Consider the following 22,478-nt stretch of genomic DNA (forward strand, 5'->3'; position numbering starts at 1 on the left):
GCGTGGGGGCCGTGCTCCAGGTGCAAACAATGTACTTGTCTGCACACACGTGCGTGTCACACAGCACGGGGAGTCTCCCACTCTCTAGGATGCCCGTGTCACTGCCCGACGTGACCTGCAACCCCTACAAAGCCTCCTGGTTGAACCCTGACCGTTCTGAGGAGCCCACCCTGAGGATGGGCCTGATGTCCAGGTGAGGGGGTTTGGGCTTGCCGTCATCTCTTTTGTCAAACCTGGGGTTTCCCTGTGTGGCTCTGGGACAGTGCACATCTCAAGGTGGCATCATTATGCCCCCAGAAGCCCAGTGGAGGCTCATGTAGGCCTTCAGAGCCAAGCTGACCACTGTGGGGACAAAGCCCAGGGATCCGGAGGGCCAGGGAAGCCAAGTGCCTAGACCTCTCCAGGGAGCTGCGTGCAAACCCTCGGCCCCCACAAAGGGAGCCTTCTAGACTATGGGCCTCAGGCTTCTGAGATGGACAGGGGGTCAGTCTTCTAGTCTCTGTGGCCACATGGTCGCTCTCAGAACCACTCGCCTCTGCTGGAGTAGCTTGGGTCCCACTGTTCTCCTCCAGAGTCCAAACCCTCCCCCGCAGAGTCCAGAGGCTGCCTGCCATTGGCCCTGCAGCTGTTCCACCTTGACCCTTAACCCCCACCCCCTCCATGCTGCTCCCTCCATACATCCCTGCACCCCCCAACCCCTCCTTTCAGTCTTTGTCCAAATACCACCTTCTTCTTCCCAGATCCCCCCGAGGCACCCCCTCACTCCCTGCTAGACAGGCCCTGGCCCCCACCATCCCCAGACCACCGAAGAGCGAGCCGTGTGTCAGCGTTCCCACTTCCCGCTCTTGGCATTGATTCGGATGCCCGGGCGCCCCTTGTGTGCTCTGAGCAGAGAATCCAGAAGCTTCTGAAGTTTACCAGAGACCATGGTGGCTCCCCTGGCCAAAACCGGTGGGAAGTGGCACTCACAGCACCTCAGGAGTCTGGCCTTGGCTGTCCCCGAAATGTGTGTCTGAAAGAGCGGCAAACTGTGGGGGCTGGGCGCTGGAGGAGTCACCCCACCCGTGCAGGGGCGCCGGGCCTTGTCGAGAGGCAGTGGGCCTGGACCGTGCTCCCCACCCTGGCACTACACGCAGCCTGTGACGCCCCGGGCCTGAGGCTGGGTGTGGCGTGCACTCAGAGGGTCCTCCAGCCCCACGCTCCCTCCTGCCTGCGGTCTGGACACGCATGCCAGCCGCCCACCTACCAAGCAGGCCGCCCTCAAGGGGTTCAGCGGCTGTGCCCACAGCTGGCTTCTCTCAAGGGCAGCCCTCAACACCGAGGCGACACCTGGGCCTCCCCCCATCCTTTGACCTGTGGGAGCGAGGGAGCCACGGAGCCACGCGAGGCTGAGCCCGGCCAGGCTCGACCCTGCAGGGTCTTTGCTTGATCCCAGTGACCTGACGCTGTGTGTCTCGATGCTGCACATTTTGTTTCCTCAAAATGTTTACGTAATTATTTGCTTTACGCTATAATCTAGACCAAATACTTTCACGAAGTAGCAGTCATCTTTAGCGAACAGCAAGGCTACAGAAGGACGTTGTTGGCTTGTCCTTGGAACAGGTCTCCGTGAGGTGCAGAACCCTGGGCTCCACTTGTTAGATCAATGTGACCGAGGGTCACGAGACTTCCAGAAAGTTCCCCCTTGACTGAAACTCCCCCCGCCCCCACACTCACACCGGGGACAGCCCGCCCACCCCTCACTCAGCTCCCACAGGAAAGCCGGGAGCAGGCACCCTGGGAGCCAAGCTGTGACAGCCCACCTGCCTACAGCCTCACTAGGCAGGGCCGAGCTGGGCCTGGGCTTGTCGATGGGCATCCTGGGGTACCCGGGGCTGCTGGCAGGGGCTGCTGCTCAGACAGGCTGCCTCCTCAGGGCAGAAGGAAGGTCCACCCTGCCTGCAGGGTCCTGCAGGACCCTGAGTAGAAGGAATACACCCGGCTCAACCAGTCCCCAAGTCCTGCCACATCCCTCCTTCCGGACGTGTGCTTGCCAGCAGCTGGCGTCTGTGTGTGCAGGCCCGTAGGACCAACCAAGGTGGGAGAACCCCCAGGGGGGTTCTGCGACGGGCTTGAAACAGCCACAGAAATGTCAGGGCCAGAACCTCCCAGGCCCCCCCAGCACTCAGGCCCGTACCCTCCCTGCCCGGGCTCCCCTGTTCTGTGATCGGAGGCTGGTGCTTCTCTGGGCTTTCTGGGTCCTGAGCGGGGACTGAGGGCTCTGCTTCGTCAGAGGTGGAGTCTGGGGCTGGCGACCCCACACAGTTGCCCACTTAGGAGCTCCCCCACCCTCCTGGCTCCCCAGAGGAGGCCCCAGCATCATGCCAGGGCAGGAGTGGAGTTCATACCACTGGGGCCAGCAGAGCCCAGGCCCCCAGCGCCCACTGCCCAGGCACCAGGCATTTCCGTATCTGCCCAGCCACCGGCGCTGCTCACGCCTGTGCCTAATCACCGCTCTGGCCCTGCAGCCACGCCCACGGCCTGAAGTCCCGACTGTCAGGGAGGCACCCAGGCCTGCCTCAAACCCACAGCCACTGTGGACGCATCCCAGCCTTTGGTGTCTTCCCCCTGGTAAGACATGGGCCTCGCCCTGCCACCTTCACACGTGGAACCTAAAAATGCCCTTGCCTGGGCCAGCTTCCCCTGGAACCTTTCTCCCTCGTCCCTCCCAGAGTCGGGGAAACAGCAGGGAGAGGCACAGGCGCGGACATGCAGCCGAGACCAGGACTCGGCGCCAGACCTCAGGGCCAGCACAGGTGCACGTGTCCTGGGGTGAGTCCCCACCCCCGAGGGCCAGGGGGTCGGCTCTCCAGCTGTGTCTGAAAGCAGAGCTGCCTGCCAGTCTGGTCCCCACTGTGGAGCTGGGGTCCATTGACAGCCCAGGGCCCCTGGGGAGCAAGACCCCACGTCTGCTCAGAGCAGGGGCGGGGAGGGGCCCAGCTCGTGCCTGGGAGGGGCCCAGCTCGTGCCTGGAGAGCCAGGTCTTGGGACTCTGAGGCTGGGGTTCCTGCCTGGGGGCGGGGGTTCTGGAGATTGTCGCTGCGCCAGTCCATTGGGGGCAAAGTGAGACAATCATGCAGGAAATGGCAGCTCGGTACCCAGTTTTTAAAATTTATTTATTTTAAATCCTCACCCAAGGACGTGTTTTATTGTTTAGAGAGAGAGTCATCAATGTGAGAGAGAAACATTGATCGATGGCCTTCCATATGCGCCCCAACTGGGGATTGAACCCACAAACCAAGCATCAATGTGTGCCCTGACCGGGGATCAAACCCACAGCCTTCTGGTGTACGGGACGCCGCTCCAACCGAGCCACCGGCCGGGGCACAGCACCTGGTCTTAGACGAGAACTGTGTGAAAACAGGTGCAGTGCCAGGCCGACTGCAACCAACAGTGAATAAAAATACTGCCTACAGGTGCACACACCACACACACATCCCTGTGTGCGTGTGCTCACAGACATTCCTGCATGCATGCCTGTGTTCACACACACACACACACACACACACACACACACACTCTGTGACAACCCCCAAGTTTTGGGGCTGAGTGAAACCAAGATTATGAAACCGTCTTCCAAGAGTCCCTGGAATCGCCTTAAACTATGAAATCTGAACTTTTTTCCTGCTTTATGTTCAGTTTTTACATCTAAAAAATTTTGAAGACAGATTCCAGCACTAAACAGTAAGTTTGAAAACGGCAGCTCAGTTCTTAGAAATCCTGTGATGTGACTGACCTCTCTGGGGGCCCTGGGCACCTGTGCCACCCCCGTCCCGCCCGCCTCCTCCTGTTCCTCTTTACTCCTGGGCCTCTCCGTGTGCCCACCTTACCCTCCAGCCTCTGGGCGGAGCTGTGCCAGAGTTCCCACAGGACCCCCAAAACGCCCCGGCCCTCCTTAGCCCCTTCCCATTAGTGCCCTCCCCATCTCTCACCCCCATATTCCCCTCACCACCCCGTGGTCCCCCTGGCCCATCCTGCACATTCAGCCCCTGTCCCCCGACTCAGTGTCCTCAGTGGTTGTAGTGGGGCCTCTCTCTGCCTCTCTGGTCAGGTGCTCAAAGTCACCTTTGTCACTGAGGTCCTGCGCACACTGCTAGGGCTGCTTGGTGGCCCTTCCAGAATCTCTCCGAGCCAGAGCAGCCCGCACTTCGCCGGGACCCCGGCGCCCTGCCTTGGGCCCTACGGGGCTGGCTGTGCCTTCCCACCGGGCTGTGAGCACTGGTCAGACCAGCCCTTTATCCTGCCTGCAAGAGTCAAGTGTATCCTTTGTTAAAACATCAAGGATGCAGTAAATTCTGAGCTCACCAAATAGATCAATATCAAATTATCATGTCCCACATTCATAACTCTCGCGCATGCAGCAGCAGGGGACAAGGTCACCGGAGAACAAATAGCAGCAGAGGCGCTTCGTGATCCGTCACCGCAGACAGCCACAGGCATCCTGTGTGGCGCTGACACGGCCATTAATAAAGAGGGGGGACGGATGACTGCAGGGAGGGGCCGGGCCACCCGCCTCATGTGGGGGAGACTGCCTCAGCCCCACCGGGAGGTGGGGAGGGGCTGCCCTCGCCTGAACACAAGGGAGAGGGGCATGGGGGTCCCACCCAGACCCCAGCATGTTCACTGACCTAATGGCACCAGCTGCTCTCCTGACCTCGGGGGCCGTGGGGGGGGAACACCTCATGGGCATGCTCTCAGCCCATTTTACAGATGGAGAAACTGAGGCCCAGTGAGGTAAGCAGCTGTTCCAGGGCCTCAGGAAGAGAAAGGCTGTGGCGTAGCCCATGCTGTTTGGGCCCAAAGCTCTAGTTCCTCTGCCTTTGGCAGCTCTGTCCACGGGAGGAGACCAGACACACGAGTAACCAAACCAAGCTGCTGACGGGACCTATCATCCCTGTCATCGTGCGTGGTGGGCCCTGGGGGCGTGGTGGGCACTGCCTAGGGAGCACTCCCAGAAACGCTGTGGGAGCATCTCAAAGGAAGCGGCATTTGAGCTGGTCTTGAAGGAGGCAGCCCTAGAAGGAGGTGGGGCAGCATGGGCCGGGGGCACAGGCCTGGGTGAAGCCAGCAGGCCCCCGGGCTGTTCTGTGTGTGAGAACTTGGGAGAAGAGGCTGGACAGGAGACCAGGAGCAGGGGCTGGCATGGGGCAGCAGCATGCTGGAGACATGCTGGGCACAGGGCAGAGCCTGGTGCAGGTGCCCCAGAAGAAAGGGAGCTGCCCCCGGCCCGCCTGGCAGCAGCAGCCCGTCCCTGGGGTGGCACTCCCTGGGGTCAGTCTTCCCAGGCAGGGAGCTCATCGGGAGCTGATCAGGAACTGTGGAAGCTACGACAGGGCTGTCCCAAAGGAGCTGAGCCCACCGCTGCCGGGTTCCTGATGGGGCCCCAGCTGCCCTTAGGTGCTGGGACCACCAGTGAGGGCCCCCAAAGTTGTCCACATTCTGGTCCCTGAGGCTGGGCCTGTGATTTACTTCAGCGGGCAAACGAGTCTTAAAACAGAGGCTGGTCCTGGGCCCCTGGGTGAGCCCGATGTCGTCATACAGCCCTAACATTTGAAGGGCCAGAGTCAGGGAGACGACGGGACACTTGAGTGGCTGTTTCTGGCCTGGATCATGGACGGAGGGGCCAAGGGCCAAGAAGCCAGAAAAGATGAGGAAGCGGGTTCTCCCCGGAGCCTCCAGGAGGAGCCAGCCCCGAGGCCCCGGCGTCTACCCTGGGAGGTGATGCTGGACCCCACCCCCCCAGCTGTGGGAATACAAAGTGTCAGTTTAGTGTCCAGATGTGTGGCGATTGTCAAACCTCTTCCACGTTTCCTGTGTCTTGCACCAACTTCCTGTCAGCGGCCATTGAAGAGGATGGCAGAGGGGGCTGTTGAAGGGTCCTTTTGGAACATGGCCCAGGTAGCCTCTGTGTGGCTCCTTGTTCTCTCCAACCCGCGAGCTGGGGTCTCGGGGCCAGTGTGGTCACAAGGCCTCTGCCCCAAGGGGTAAACTGAGGCATCCTTCACAGGCTCACAGGTAAGTTCCCCCGAGAGATGAAAAACACGGGAAATGGGCGCAGACAGGCGTGTGAAGGGGCATCTGGGTGGAGAAGTGGAGGGGTTGGGGCCAGGGGCCCCAGGGCACAGAAGGGGCAGCCTGGCTCGCCCAAGGCCAGGGTGGGAGGTCCCACTGTCATCCTTGCATCGCCCCTTGCAAACCCTTCCCTTCCCTCTTCCATGTCCCAGGTCCTCTGGTCAAGTGCAGAGAACGCATCCCGACACACTCACGCTGGCCGTGGGCCTCTCAGCCTGTTTCCTCATCTGCAAAGTCAGGGTCACGGGTGCCCATGCCCGAGGGCAGGAGAAGGAGTCGGTGAAAACCACATTCCAGAAGGCTCCTCGAAGCTCCCAGCATAGACTGCAAGCCTGGCAAGAGGGGGCTTGCTTTCTCGGCCCTCAGCCGCTGTCAGGTGGTTTTCAGGGTCCTTTCCATGAAGGGAAGTGTGGCACCTGGGTGCCAGCCAGCAGGGGCCACCCCAGAATGGGGGGTGCAGAAGCACAGGACAGAGCAGGGCCCCAGGGCCTGGGCAAGCAGGGCCAGGACCACAGCTGAGGGGCAGAGGCTTGTTCTGCAGCGCAGCCACATTGGAGCACACAGCAGGTCCGGGAGGGTAGCCCCCACCTGACCGTGACCACACTAGTCCTGGCTTCCCCACCCCCAGCAGCCTCCCTGTCCTCCCCTGAGGCCATGCAGCCCCATCAGTGTGGGACTGGCAGGTGGCCCACTGTGGCCCACTGGCAGGGGAATTGCCAGTCTGACCTCTGACCTCAGGCACACCGAGCCCTCGGCCCAGAGGAGCACAAGCATTTCCCACAGGCCTCTCCAAAGACAGCATCATTCTGCATCTGCTGGTGCGTGGGGCTTCACATGAGTGTGTAAAGTATGCAGCATGTGCGTGTGTAAGAGGAGTGCGTGCGTGCACATGGGGTTGTGCATCCATGTGCAGGCTTGGGCATGAGCAACCGTGTGTGTGGGCCGCATGCTGGCTTTCAGGCATGATCTGCCTATGTGGGAATTTTCAGTCAGGATCAGGGCTTGACCCCGGTGCATCTGTACTTTGCTTGCCGCCCCAAGGTATCTCCCAAGACCAAGCTGTGCCCACCCGGCAGCCCCTGTCATCATCAGCTTGCAGGGCACGTCGCCCGTTGACAGTCTGATCATATAGACACAGCCATTCAATTACTCAGTAATGGCTACGGGCCATTAAGCCAACAATCTACTTCATTCCAGCCTGCCAGCCCTTTCCTCACCACCGAGCAATAAAACCATTAAAACAACAACAGCAAGGAGCAGGAGCATCCTCAGTGCACCGGCAACACTCCAGTTAGCACTGCCGGGAAGAGCCGCCCCTTAGAAAGAAGGTGGGACACTGCACCAGCCAGATTGGTTGCTTCTGCGCATACACATATGTGTGCACGCACGCACACATGCACACACACATGGACACACAGACATGTACATGCATACACACGTGGGCACCACACACACATAGACATGCATATATACACAGGCATATGTACTCACCTGTGCACATATACACACAAGTGCAGAATTATGGGTGTACACACGTGGATACGAGTGTGTGTGCATGCGTGTGTGTGCGTGCGCATGCTACGCACATGCATTTTGGCATACATGTGCATGGCCATGTGCCTGTATGACGTGCGTATACACGTGTGTGTGCAGACATATGTATAACCACACATGCTTGCACATGGACACATAAATGTCCAGAAGCAACACAGATCTGAGCTCTGAGGCTACCCACCAGGGGTCTGCTGCCCTCGGGCCCCTGGTGGCCAGTGACAGCCAGGACAGGCTCAAAGAGAGCTTGGGGACATGCTGGGAGCTGACAGAAGCTGGCACCAGACCCTGTTCTTCCCAAAGAGGCTGTGCCTGTGCAGAGCTGCCCAGCACACGTGAGACCCAGTCTCACCTCCATGCCAAAGTGGATGCTCAGACTTTTAGTTTCAGCCACTGTGCTGGATGTGGAGTGGAATCTCTTTGTGTTAATTTGCATTTCCATAATTACTAGTTAAAAGAAATAATTTGAACATGTTTATTGGCCATTTGTGTTTCTTACTTTGTGAATTGCCTGTTCATGTTCTTTGCCCATTTCCTATTGGTTGCTGGTAATTTTTTTGATTATGCATTAGTTATGTGGCTTGCCTTTTACTTCGTTTAATGATATTCTACAATATGTATAATTTAAAATTTTGCATGTATTCAAATGCATTAATGTCTTTTATGGTTTGAGTTTTTCTTGCCTATAAAAGCCTTTCCTACTCTAAGCTCTTAAATATATTTTTCCATATGTTCTTCTTAAAGTTACAAAGCTTTGCTTTTCTCATTTAAGCTCTTAATTCACCAGAAATTTATTTTCGCACATATGTGGTATGAAGAGCCCTGAGGTGTCCAGCACGGACTAACAAGGGCTCCCTGCTGCAGAGCCCTCGGTCCCTCCCCTTGGGGGGCACTCGGCCTCTGCTCCCTGGTGGGCACCCACCTGCTCTGTCCTACACGGCCAGTCTGGTTCCACTCACTCTTTCCCAGGCTGCCGACACTCCCGGCTCCACGCCCTACATCTCGATATTACTTAGAACAAGACACCATTCCTATTTCCTTTCTCCAAACAGTCTTGGCTCTTCTCAGCCCTTAGCTCTTCCATCTAATTTTAAGAGTAGCCTAAAGTTCCTTTTTTAAAAACCTCATTGGAAACTTGATTGGAGGTGATTAAATTTATAGCCTAATCTGTCAAGACTTGACATCTTTACAAACCGCACCCTGCAGTCTGTGAACAGGACCCAGCCCTGCCGTGGTCTTTGTTCTAACCGCACACGTCCTCTGAGGGGTTTAGTCCCGGGGGGCCTTTATACTTTGGTTGGAAACCTGGATGTAGTTTTTACTTCTTTTTTAATTGGTTATTGAAATGGTGCGAGTTGATTTCCAGCCCACAGCCCTGCAGAATTTGTGAATTTTTTGTGGGTTATCAACATCTGCCTATTAGCACAGTTCTCCCCTCCTTTACAATTCTTAGCCTTCCAACTCTTCTCTCCTCTTACTGCTTGCCGAAATCTCTAGTAAAATAAAAACTAGAAGAAGGAGGATGGGTGGACACCTCCAGAGCCGCATCTGATTCTGAAGGCGGGGCAGGCGGATTCCCCCACTCAGATCAGCTCACGCATTGCTGCTTCTACTCGCTAAGATGTTTCAGAGTGAGTGCAACATTTTATTGAAGTTTTTTCCTTGCTGTCTTTAATCTGTTAGTGTGGAGGATTTTCTGACATTACACTTGTGCCCTTGAGATAAACCCTGCTCTGGGGGGTGGGGAGCTGAATTAGATCCTGTTTAATATGATTATTGGTCGAGCACCATGGTTTCTTACCTACAATTCCAAAATTGAAACTCTGAGCATCAAAGCTTCTTGTTTGTGGTTTTATTTTTTTATGTTTGTGGTAAACTCACGTGACAGATACCATGGACTAAATGTTGTGTCACCCAAAACCTCATGTTGAGACCTAACCCCCATGTGATGGTGTTAGGAGGTGGGGACTTAGGGAGACAGTCAGGTCATGAGGGTGGGGCCACCGTGATGGAATTAGTGCCCTTGAAAGGGACCCCGAGACACAGCCAGAATCCATGGTCTTGAACCAGGAAGCCCTCGCCAGGTGTCAGACTGACCGGATGCCAGCCCTCTCCAGAGCTGTGAGAAATCAGTGTTGCTGTTTGTAAACCACCCGGTCGTGTTGTCACGGCAGCCTGGATGGAGCAACACGACAGACAAACCTGAGCAGACAGGAGGGACATGAGGCTACGTCAGCATCGGTGCGTTGGCCGCAGATCCCTGGGGGATAACACCTTGTGTGACAAACTCACCTTTGAAAATCGGAAAAATTCTGAATCCCAGCACCCTTCCTGCCCAAGGGGTTTGGGTGGAGGACTTAGGCCTGCATTTTTTTTACTGTCACCTGAGGACATTTTTTCATGCTTTTAGAGAGAGAGCATGGGAAAGAGAGAGACAGGGAGAGAAGGAGAGAGAGAAACCTGGATTGGTTGCCTCCTGTGTGCGTCCTGACTGGGACCGAATGTGCAACCTGACTGGGGAGCGAGCCCGACCTTTCCATCTGTGGAACCACGCTCCGCCGCCTGAGCCGCGCCAGCCAGGGCTGGGCCTGCATTTTATTGTGGTTCTGAAGGGGGGTCCTATGGCCCGGAGCATCCAGGCCTGCTGTCTTCTCATGAACATGGTGTCTTGGTTACTGATCGGGCCTCTTTAATGGTTACTGGTCTATTCAAAATTGTCACTTCTTTGTAAGTCCATTTGGTTACGTGTATTTTCTTTTTTTTAAAATATATTTTATTGATTATGCTATTACAGTTGTCCCATTTTCCCCTTCACTCCCCTCCACCCTGTACACCCTCTCCCACCCACGTTCCCCTTTAGTTCATGTCCATGTGTCATACTTGTGAGTTCTTTAGCTTCTACATTTCCCGTACTATTCTCGCCCTCCCCCTATCTATTTTCCACCTACATTCTATGCTACTTATTCTCTATATCTTTTCCCCCTCTCTCCTCCTCCCACCCCCCTAATGCTAGCCCTCCATGTGCCCTCCATTTCTGTGGTTCTGTTCCTGTTCTAGTTGTTTACTTAGTTTCTTTTGGTTTTGCTTTAGGTGTGGTTGTTAATAATTGTGAGTTTGCTGTCCTTTTACTATACATGTCTTTTCTTTATCTTCTTTTCTTAGATAAGTCCCTTTAGCATTTCATAAAATAAGGGCTTGGTGATGATGAACTCCTTTAACTTGACCTTATCTGAGAAGCACTTTATCTGCCCTTCCATTCTAAATGAGAGCTTTGCTGGATAGAGCAATCTGGGATGTAGGTCCTTGTCTTTCATGACTTGGAATATTTCTTTCCAGCCCCTTCTTGCCTGTAAGGTCTCTTTGGAGAAATCAGCTGACAGTCTGATGGGAACTCCTTTGTAGGTGACTGTCCCCTTATCTCTTGCTGTTTCTAGGATTCTCTCCTTCGTTTTTACCTTGGCTAATGTAATTATGATGTGCCTTGGTGTGTTTCTTCTTGGGTCCAACTTCTTTGAGGCTCTCTGAGCTTCTTGGATTTCTTGGAAGACTGTTCCCTTTGCCAGAATGGGGACGTTCTCCTTTATTATTTGTTCAAATAACTTTTCCACTTGTTGCTCCTCCCCTTCTGGTACCCCTATAATTCGGATGTTGGAACGTTTAAAGGTGTCCTCGATGGTCTTAAGCTTTTCCTCGATTTTTTGAATTCTTATTTCATCATGCTTTCCTGCTTAGTTGATTCTATCTTCCTTCTGGTCCACTGTATTGTTTTGAGACTCAGATTCCTTCCTTTCACTATTGGCTCTCCTCCGCGTATCTTCCTGCATCTCTTTTATGGTAACCTGCATCCTTTCATTTAAATTGCACCCAAAGTCAACCACTTCCGTGAGCTTTCTGATCACCAGTGTTTTGAACTGCGCATCTGATAGACTGCCTATTTCTTGGTCGCTCAAAAGGATGAGTCCTGGGGGACTGATCTGTTCTGCTGGAAACATGTCCTATGTCTTTCCCTGTCCCTCCTATTATTTTTTTTTTTCTTTTCCAGTCTGGTCGCTCTTGTTATGGTGGGGGGCGGAGCCTTAGGTGTTCACTGGGGCTGGGCACCCCAGTCGCTAGATTGTGATGTTATATGTGGGGGCGGGAGCGGGGACGAGAGGGAACGATGGCTGCAGTTCCGTTCTCCTGGGCTCAGACACTTCCTTGCTTGGGATCCTGGGCCGCGAGCTCTGCCCTGGTCCACAATCGCTGCCCCACTGGGTCCCCCAGCTGCAGCCTGCGTACTCAGGGATCACCACTGCATTCTTGTGCCCCAGATGGCTGTTGCGCCAATTTTGCGCCAAATTCCCCCGACCTCTGCACACCACCGACCCGCACCAGCCCCGCGCCCGCCTGGCTCATCGTCTCCTACCAGTCTGGATGTACGGGTCTACTTCAACTTCTTGGCTGTCTGACTTCCATTCAGATAAATCCTCTGTCAGTTCTGAGTGAAATTATGCCTGTAAATTATTGTTATTCTATTCTTGGTTGTGCGAGGAAGTACGGTGCGTCCACCTATTCCTCCATCTTGCCGGAAGTCAGTTATGTGTATTTTCTATAAAACCATACGTTCAACCAGGTTTCAGACTGATTGGCATAAAGTTGTGCCCGGCCTTCTCCCATGACCTAGAACCTCTGATCTGCCTGTAACTGAACTCCTCTCCTCACAGCGCTCCGGGTCGCCCTCACCATTCGTGCTGCATTTGTCCCGTTTAACTTCCTCTCTGGTTTGCTAATCCTCACTGCATTTCCTTTGTCCCATCAACTTCCGGTCATCATCCCTCCTTCCTGCTGGCTTCGGCTGGACCCTCCCTCCCTGGCTTCTACCTGGCCTGCTCTCACAAACACATCCCAGGTCCTTAGGCACCACCAGTTCCAACACTCGGGCATGTCCACTTCGATTTAATCTCTCAACGCGGGGAGCACATTTCAAACCGCTGTTCTCCTCCTGCCCTCCGTGTAATTCCACGAGAACACGGGCCCTGTGACTCCAGCCCTTTGAACTCTGAGGCGCCTTTGCGTCCTGTGCAGCTGGGCTTGTTTCAGAGTCGAGAGCCAGAAAAGAATCTGTTAGATGAGCTTTGTTGGCCTGGTCGCCCCGTGCCCCTGTGGTGCAGGACGTGGCCTGCCCACCCCTCGAGGTGAGGCACGCTGGAGTCCCGCCATGCCCAGTGGCTCCTTGTCCTTCGGTCCCTTCCCTTCCTGTGTTTCAACACTGTGTTCTTAGGCCTATGTTATACTTGATTATTATATTTTTTTGGTGGATGTTATTTAGCATCTCTCTTTACCCCATTTGTGGATTTCCCTTAAATTATACAGGGTCCAGCAGAAGTGAGGCCTGCTTGAGCATGGGTGGTAGGGTAAGAGTATGGGTATAATAATTTATAGTTTTAATTTGAACATTTCACCTAAAATATCATATGGTGTGCTTGAGTGTGATATTGTTATGTTACAGAATCACATGCATATGATTTTGTAATAAAACAGGCATTATTTGGGCCAGACGCTGTGTTTGTCTGAGGCTAACGCTGCTATTCCAGCTTCTGGGCCTCACGCGCTGATGGCTGGTCGCTGCAGTCCCTGGTCGCCCGCCTCTGTGCGATGTGAGCGAGCGTCTCGCAGGCAGCACAGCAAGGCCTGATGGTGTCCATTTATTGTGGTTACTAATAGGTTAGTACTTACCCGTATTTTGCCATGTAAAATGCACATGCACATTTTTGGCCCAAACTTTCAGGAAAAAAATTTTTCATTTTAAATTTTTAATTTAATATTTTATTTATATTCAGAAACAAAACTGATTATCATATTCCAGGGTATTATTTTGCTAGGGATATTATTAATGCTTTCTAGAGCTACACTTTTAATGCACAAGCATAAACAAAAGAAAAACATCTTTATAGATGCAGAATTAGTACTACCCATGTGTATTATGCACCCTTAATTTTCCCTCAAAAATTTGGGCAAAAGAATGTGTATTATACATGGCAAATTACGGTATTTCTGCAATCTTCTTTTAAAAGGTTTTATCTATTTACTTTTTAGAGAGGGGAAGGGAAGGAGAGAAAGAAACATCAATGTGTGATTGCCTCTTGCACACCCCCCACTGGGGAGGCCTGCAACCCAGGCATGTGCCCTGACTGGGGATCAAACTGGTGACCCTTTGGTTTGCAGGCTGGCCCTCAATCCACTGAGCCACACCAGCCAGTATATTTCTGCAATCTTATTTTGCCTTTTCTACCTACCACCTTAGGGATTTTTGCTTTGTTATTTTTGCCTTCTATTTTGTTGTATGAATAACCACCTCAACTTTTTTCTCTTTATTAAGAAATAGAAATTAAATTCTGTTCTTTGAGAATCCTTAAAAATTTTTAAATACATACTACAAAGTCTATAGTTCTTCTTCCAACCAAGTGTATGGTTAGGCTGGGCCAGGACCAGGCTGTGCCGTGCCTGCTCCTTCCTCTCCACGCCGCCCCTCCACCCTCTTGGTGCATCTTTAAAGTTCCAATTTTGGGTTTGGTTTGGGGGACAAAAATTAATAGGCTTTGTTTTTACGGTCAATCGGTAAGTTTACTGACATTTTATCAACTTCTTGGCTCAACAGTTTTCATCTTAATAAAGAATGTTTTGTAATAGTTCTCCTAAAAGCATCTGAGTGGGAAACTCGATCGATCGTTGTGTACCTGAGTCTTTATTTTCTCCTCACTCTGGAATGGCAGCCAGTCTGGCACAAGCCATTTTCCTCTGCACCTCTGCTTCTTGGCATTTTGACCTTCGTGGCTCTCAAGTTCATTGGTCTTTTCCCACGGGTGCTCTTAAAGTTTTCTTGTCCTGACTCGCCAGTGTGTCTGCCCAGATGGGAACTCTGCCTCTCGCACATGGGCAGCTGGTTCCTGCGCCCTCCCCCGCAGGGCTCCTGGACTCTCCCGTTGCCTGGGGTTCTCTGGGTGAAGATGTTCCTCTCTAGACAGAACGTCACAACAGAAGTGCGCTTGGCCCGCCCGGCCCTGCCCTGCCAGGAACCCACATCCCATGAATGCAGCTGCAGAAACCCCTCCTCCAGCACCCAGCCTGCTCCAGTGTGCACTGCACTGGGAGCCACCAACTCAGCCTCCCTACACACAGGTGTGTCAGCCGGGCCAGGCCCCGGCTTCCCCCCATCCAGTATGTCCACATCTCAACAAACCTCAGCGTTTATCTAACCCTGTTAGCGCTGCTTCGTCTCCTTGCAATGAGCTAGTGTGAGAAGGTCTCGAGAGCATTTTGACTATTGCCTTTGTCACAGTCACAGAGCCTCGGGCCCCTCCCACAACTTCATTCCAGGCGTTAATGGAATTGCTGACCAGGGCTGGGCAGAGGGCCTGCCCCGCCACACCTTTCCTCCAGGTGCAGGCACCTCTCTGGCAGTGGCTACCGGTGGGATAGCCACTCAGCCCACGTTCACACCATCACTGCACAGCTGAGGACATCACAGAGGTGCTTTGCAAAGTCATAATTCTTTGTGGAAGTCCCCTCCTGTACCCACCTGGAGCTCATGCATATCTGGGAGGCACAGTAACTCATTAAACGCAGGATTAACCACACACAAGGACAGTCCTACCCCAGGGAGCCTCCCTCTGGGGGACAAGACCCAGTGGGGTGTCTGCTGGACCCCAGCTGGCCACCCCCTCCTTGTCTGGGGAGAGCAGGATACCTTCAGGGGGTGAGGAGAAGTGGTATCCTGAAATGAGAGCTGGGTCCTGTCTGGACCAGGGAGGGAACTGGGGGATAAACAAGAGAGCCCAGGGCTGGGGCAGGATCAGAGCACAGCCTGGAAAAGGCATGGCCTCGGAGGGCTACTGACTGGCAGGAGGGAGGAGCCAGGAGGCACCACTGGCTCTGAGGGGCAGACAGAGGAGTCCGGAGGGGTTCAGGCTTCCAGCTCAGCAGCCTGGAGGGGGACTGGGTGGGACAGAGAGGAGGGAGGGTGGGAGCTGGAGCTTGCACCAGAGGGTGCTGGGCACAGCCTTACCACCACTAGACACTTCCAAGGGAGAGGACATGGGGAGAAGGGGCCTCTGCTCCCAATGTTCAAGAGAAAGCAGGGAGCGTCAGGACCAAGGACAATGGCTGAAATGTGCCGATTCTCTCCAAAGAGGTGAGGCGGTCATTAGCCAGGAGCGGCCAGGTGTGGCCTGGGCTGCCCTTCCCCGGCAGCTGGGTTGGCCCAGCACTGCAGCCCTGTCCCCCATGCAGAGGCTCCTGTGCCACCCACCCACTCTTGCGCCAACCTGGGCATGGCCTCTCTGGGCCTGTCTGGCTGGGTTTATCTATCTGGAAGAAAAAGGCCAGCAGGGAGAGCTCCTGGCCCCTGGGGTCCCTGGGGCCCCGGGCCCCTGGTACCCCATACCTGCTGCCTGGGCCCTGTCACTGCAGAGGGAAACACCAGCTCCACAGAGACCCTGCTGCGCTGGGTGAACAACCCACCTCCCACCAGTGGCCCCAGCATGGAGGGCAAGATTAAATGCAGCACTGGTGTCGTCAGACTAAATTGATTCCATTACAGCAATTGATTTCATCTGAATGGTCATTAATGTGATTTATACGGCTGTTTGGGATTCTTTGCTCCCAAATCTGTCACCAGTCCACTTGATATTGATTGAAAGACAATGGTGCTGGTGCCCAGTGGAGCAGGCTGAGGGCGGGCGGGGGCGCCACTGCCCATGCCGATTTAGGGACCCCCACACTCCTCTGGTGCCCTCCCCACCCTGCTGCAGTGTCCCCTCCCCTGCCACATCCCCTCCGCCCCCTCTCCTGGCCTCCACTCCTCCGACTGAAGATGTGCCAACACACAGCTGTGCTGGCAGCTTCTCCGGGCTGCCCTGGGAAGAGCAGTGAGGCAAGAGAGGGGACCCCGCCCTGCAGCCCCAGGCAGCCCACAGTGCCAAGGGGACAGGCCCCGGCCTGCCCTCCTCCGAGGCCTGGAGGGACCAGCCACCAACTGTCCTCATTTGCCTGGAACCCATCCCACCAGCTTCCTCTTGACAGGGTCTCTCCCCAGCCCGGGCTGTGCACCGAGGGCCCCATGAGATGACATGTGTTGTGACAATGCAGGAAACCAACTCACGGGGGCCACCCCAAGGGACTGAGAGCTGCCAAGGCCCAGGCGACTTTGGGAGCAAAGTCCCTCTGGTCCCTTGAGAATACCCTCTCCGTGCCGGCTGTGTGTGAAGCCAGGCTGGCACGATTACCGCCGGGCCCCAGGCGTGGGCCACCAGGGGGTGAAGTCACTGGGGATGCAGGCCTGGCCTGGTGCACACACCTGAGGGGGCTCTCACACTGCCTTTGTCCAGCCCCACCCAAGTCCCCCAGCAACTCGTCTGGGGCCTGTGCCAGTCCTCTCTGCCCTCCACACCCTCCTGCCCAGCTCAGAGGGCAGCTGCCCACATTTGCCCTACCCTGGGTCCACAGCACCCTGAGGCTCTGCATATGAAGGACAGAGGGCCTGCACCCTGCCCTGGGGTCTCGGGTGCATGGTGGCCTGGCTTGGCCCTGGCACATTTTGGTGAGGGTTTTTCCACCAAACCCAAGTCTCAGGGTGTCTCTCGTGACTTACAAATTGCTTTAAAACTTGACCTTCTGCCCTGGCTGGCATAGCTCAGTGGATCCAGCGTGGGCTGAGAACCAAAGCATCGCAGGTTCGATTCCCGGTCAGGGCACATGCCTGGGTTGCAGGCCACGGCCCCCAGCAACTGCACATTGATGTTTCTCTCTCTCTTTCTCCCTCCCTTCCCTCTCTTAAAATCTTAAAAAAAAAAGAAAGACAATTTAAAAAAAAAACCTTGACCTTCTGAGCCTGGCCTCTGTTCCCTGGCATCCCCTCCACCTGGTCCAATGTGTGCACCCGCTGTCACTGTGGCTAGTCCTGCTCCCCTGAGCCTCTCTGGTCCTCCAGCCCCCTCACCAAGGCCAGGCCTGGGCTGAACTGGCTTGGCCCACAGCAGTGCCACTTGTCAAATGCCGTGCCCCCTAGACCCTGCTGGCCTGGTGGCCCCCAACTGTCCCAGCGCATTTGGGCCAGCCGTGGGGAGGGGTCTGGGCTGCCTGCAGGCCCAGGGTGAGGCCTCAGGCAGGCTGCTTCCACCTGGCCAGGGCCTTTGGAGGGTCCGGCAGCCCAAGGCCCTCTCGGTGGTGGATGTGCACAGGAGTCTTGGCTGGGGTCCCTCCACCCTGGGAGGGACAAGGGGGGACAGGGTCATGGTGCGGGCTGCATTTCCAGAGGAGTATGTAGGGGGCGAGTGTGTCCAGGGTGGGGGCAGGAAGGGCCCATCACCCCTCCCAGCTGCCCCTTAAGCTCAAGCCCTGCAGAGGGAAGACCAGGCTACAGCCTCCTTCCTCTCTGCCCAACATCCCTGCTGCATCCACCTGGCTTCCCTGGAGCCACACTGCCCCCTGCTGGTGCCAGCAAGCATGGCCTGAGCCACTGGAACCAGGCCCCCCAGCTGCCCTTCCCTGCCACCCTGGCGGGTCTCCTCCCCCAGTACCAGTACCAGGGCCAAGTCCGGCAGGGGCTGCTTATCACCTGAAGGACATGGGAAAGCCTAGCTGCTGGCCAGGTTCTCCATCCCTGCATCAGGGGTGCTGGGCGGGCGACTGCTCGGCAGGACAGGCAGCAGATGAGCCCCAAGCCCCCATCCCAGGGGGCCTGGGGCTCAGGGAAAGCCCTGGAGGGAGTCCAGGACTGAGCCTGCTGCCCAGGGTCCCTCTGGCCCAGCTCCCTGTGGAACCAGGACCAGGGGTCACATTATGTCAGCAGCTGTTGGCTCCTCACCCCCAAGTCCTCAGGGCTGTGGGGCCCCGCAGCTTCTACCTGCTGTCTGTCCAACCTTTTTTTGAGCTCTCAAGAGTAAAAACATAGTTTGAAAATGACTATTCTGCATTCGTTTGGGGGTATCACTGGGCTTCTGACAAAGACAAGGCCCCCCAAACCTGACCAGTGCTGCCTTGGACCTGGACCATCTAAGGGGGCCTCTGCCTGCACTGTGCCCTGTGGCCGCCAGAGGGCGGTTGAGGACTGGGCCAGGCAGTGACACCCCTGAGCGCCCCAGGCCAGGCACTGGGTCCAAGAGCCACCCTCCTGGCCTCACCCGCCCCCTCTCCCCCTGCCCCCTGGACGCCTGGCACTCCAGCCTACCTTGCCACCCTCTCTGACCCTGGGACACCTTAAAGGCTGGGAAGCCTTAAAAGCTGGGAAGCTCTCTGAAAGGCCTCGCTGCCCGTCCAGGCCAGGGGGCCCCAGGCAAGGGTCTGGGACCCTCCCAGCTCTGCCCCACCCTTCATCCCTGTCCCCTGACCCCTCACCCATCTGCACACACATGTGCCTGGCTTCACTGAGAACACACTTACACGGCTTCACCTCGCTAGGGTTTGTTGGCACTCGACTCCCCTGGGAGGGCAGCCCCACGAGGACTTTCCTCAGCACTGAAGCCTGGAGCCTGGAAGGGGCCGGCACGGAGGGGCTGCCAGGGGGCAGGAGGGCGGCAGGGAGCGGGCAGGCGGGAAGGAGGAAGTGAGAATCTGCCTCTACTCGGCCTCTCTCCCAACCTCATCTGGGGACGTGGAAAGGGAGGGGCCCTGTGGCAGGTGGGCCTGGGCTCCTGGCCTGGCTCTGCTGGTGTTGGCCTCCGTGAGCTTCCAGGTCCTTGCCTGTAAAGTGGGGGCCCAAAGGGACCAGCCATGGGGGGTGGGAGGATGGCGAGAGTGGTGCCTGGGCCTCAGGAAGGACCTGTTGGCCTTCACTGTGGTCATGTGCAACTGCCCACCAGGCACCTTCTCCAGGATGGCCACGGACACCCCAGCGCAGGTCCACAGGGAGCCTGTCCTCTGCCCAGCCCAACACCCTGTGTCGGGATCTCCTCCGTCTCGTCCAGCGCCTCCTGAATGCCTGCGCGTGCTTCCCCCTCCCCTCCATGTCCACCCTCTGTCTAGGCCCCACCCACCACATGGCAACTGAACTCTGGGGGGAAACATGCCCTCGTTGCAGCCCAAAAACTTGGCTCACCTCTGGCTGTCCCCTTGCCACACAGCCCTAACCAATCCTCACTCATAAAGTGGAGCTGCGTGCCACCAGAGCCCCCAGCAAGCGGTGGCCGTGTGGACCGGCCGTTGTCTCAGTGCCAGGAGCCAAGCCCACACTTGGTTAACACCAGCTGGTATTGCTGAGTTACCCTACCCGAGTGTGCTTCATCTCTAGCCCCCCAGACAAGTTCCCGAAAACTCTGTGGCTGAAACAGCTTAGATTTATCATCTCGCTGTTTCTTGAGGTCTGAGTGGCCGCCGAAGTGGCTGGACCAAGTTGTCCGCTCCTGGTCGCAGAGGGTAAGGACATAGTGTCAGCTGGGCTGGCTCGTACCCACAGTGGTGAGTGTTGGGGGTGGCACCTGCTGCAAACTCACTTAGGTCCTTGACAGAACCGTTTCTTGCCATTGGAGGACCGAGGTCCCATCCCTCTGGCTGCTGGCCCCTGCACCTCAGAACCGACACCCCATGTTAGTCCCCCATGCACCCCAGGTCTCGCAGGTCTTACCCCCTTGCCAAATTTCTCTGCCACTGGTCCATCACTCTCTGCTTTTAAGGGTTCCTGGGACCACATTAGATGCTCTCCCACCCTGAGCCCCTTCGCCATGGAAGGTGGCATTTCCACAGGTTCTGGCTTCGGCGCACGCACGTTTCTGGCCATCTGTCCTGCGCCTGCTAATCAGCCATGTCCTGGCCTGCTCTGAGAGAGCCCCTGCTTCATAAGACTGTGGATGTGTGTATTATATATCTGCGTACGATTCTATACAAACCTGCATAATAATAACACTTATTTCACCGTATAACTGCAGCATTATTCTAAAGTAAATATTGACATGATTATTCTAACCTTATAATAGCTTCGCCTGTCTGCTGAGGGCAGTCAGTGCCCCCCTTTTATCCTAAGCTGAAATCCCCAGATACAGAGTATGAGCCCCCAGGGTTTGCCCCTGGCCACCCTGGTCTGCCACCTTCCACCAGTAGACTGCTTGCTGCCCTTTGGGCCCCACTGGGTTCTGCACACCCCCAGACTCCCTGGGGGTCTCCAACCCCAACCCGCCTCCTGCCTGCTCACAAGTGGGCCCCCTTAGGCAAGCAGGCAGGCACCCACTGCACCCTGTCTGTGTGAGCCCTGACCAAACTCAGGCCCTGGTGGCTGGGTGAGGTCAGTCCTGCCCAGCCCATGTCCCTGTGCCTAAAACCAAAGAGGCACTGCCCAAGGGGGGTCCCCCAGAAGAACGGGGGTGGGAGCCGCCCCAACCTCCATCAGGGCTCTGGTGGATGCAGGGCCCGGATCCTGCTCCCCCAGATCTGCTCCGCTCGGGCTCAGACCCTGCAACTCCAAGCCTGGGCACCACCAGCTGTGCATGGTGAACTGAGGAAGGGATAAAACTCCCACCGCCCCACCCAGGGAGGGAGGTGACCCGGAGCTTCAGGCCTGCGCACTCATGCGCCCCACCCACAGTCCAACCTCCGCGGGGAGCTCACTAGCTCAGAGGCTCCGGCGTGTTCCTCCTCCTAGGCACGGTCCCAGCACCGAACAGAGCTGTGGGACAGAGGGCGGGCTTGCGAGCGGTGGGGCGGGAGTGGGGCTGATGACCTGCAAAGCCTGAGGGAGGCTGCAGAGCTGGAAAAGGAGGGGGCGGCCCAGAGTGTGGGCGGGGGAGCCAGAGGGTCCAGTGCAGACAGCCAACTCTTGTTGGACCAGAGTCCGACAGGATCTCCTGGCTCAAGGAACCCAACCTCCTCTCTTGACAAGGAGGAAACTGAGGCTGGTGGACAGAACAGTTGCCCTGGCCCAGGGCAGGGGATGGCCCCGTGGGGGAGGGTTGGGCACCACACCCCTTCCCCAGTGGCCTCTCCCTGCACTTGGGACTCACCCAGACCAGACCCAGCTTACCTTCTGCCTTGGTGACCCCCAGACCCAGGGGGCGGTTGTTGTGTGGAAGACAGATGGCCAGGAGCAAGGCAGAGGAGAGCAGGGAGGGTGGGGGAAGAGGAGAGGGTATCACAGGGCCATCTCTCTCCCCTGTGTTAGCGTGCCTGAGGTTGCCCCGGGGAACAAGGGCTGCCTCCTTCCCGGTAGCTACCTCACTCCCCGCCCCCACCCCCACTCCCACTCCTACGCTAGTAACAGGAGGCAGAAACCCAAAGGACTCAGAGGGCTTCCCCACCGTGTTTGGTGTCACTAACCTCAGAGGCGGGATGGCAGCCGGGCGGCCCCCAGGGTCTGCTTCCCAGCCCCAGGACTTCAGAGCCGGAGATAGAGGGGGCTCCCCGCTTCCCACCTTGGAACAGTGAGTGCCAGGGACACAGTCACTGCCAAAGCTGCCCCCAGGCAGCCTGGCCTCCTTCCAAGCAGGCCAAGGGCACAGATGGTGCGGCACCTGCTCGGCAGACCAACAATCTGGAGAGGAAAGCAAGAGGCCCCTGCCTGCTCCGGCGACAGAGAAGACCCAGACGGAGGCTCCCCAGACTAGGGCCAGGGCTGGTCAGCAGCCCCACTACCCACTGCTCCTGCTCCTCAGGGTGCATGTCAGTCCACAGGGTCCTTGCTCCCCTCCCTCCCTCTCCCCTGCCCTTAGCACATGCTGGGCCCGTGAGAGACAGTGCGTCTGCACGGCAGGCGTGCAGGGTCTTGAGGAGAGCCGTAAGATCCTAACCAAGTAACTGCCAACCGAGGGGAACTGAGAGACGGAAGGAGGGGAGGAGGAAGCTCAAGAGGGGAG

This window comes from Phyllostomus discolor, chromosome 12 (assembly GCF_004126475.2).
Source record: "Phyllostomus discolor isolate MPI-MPIP mPhyDis1 chromosome 12, mPhyDis1.pri.v3, whole genome shotgun sequence".
NCBI classification, from domain to species: domain Eukaryota; kingdom Metazoa; phylum Chordata; class Mammalia; order Chiroptera; family Phyllostomidae; genus Phyllostomus; species Phyllostomus discolor.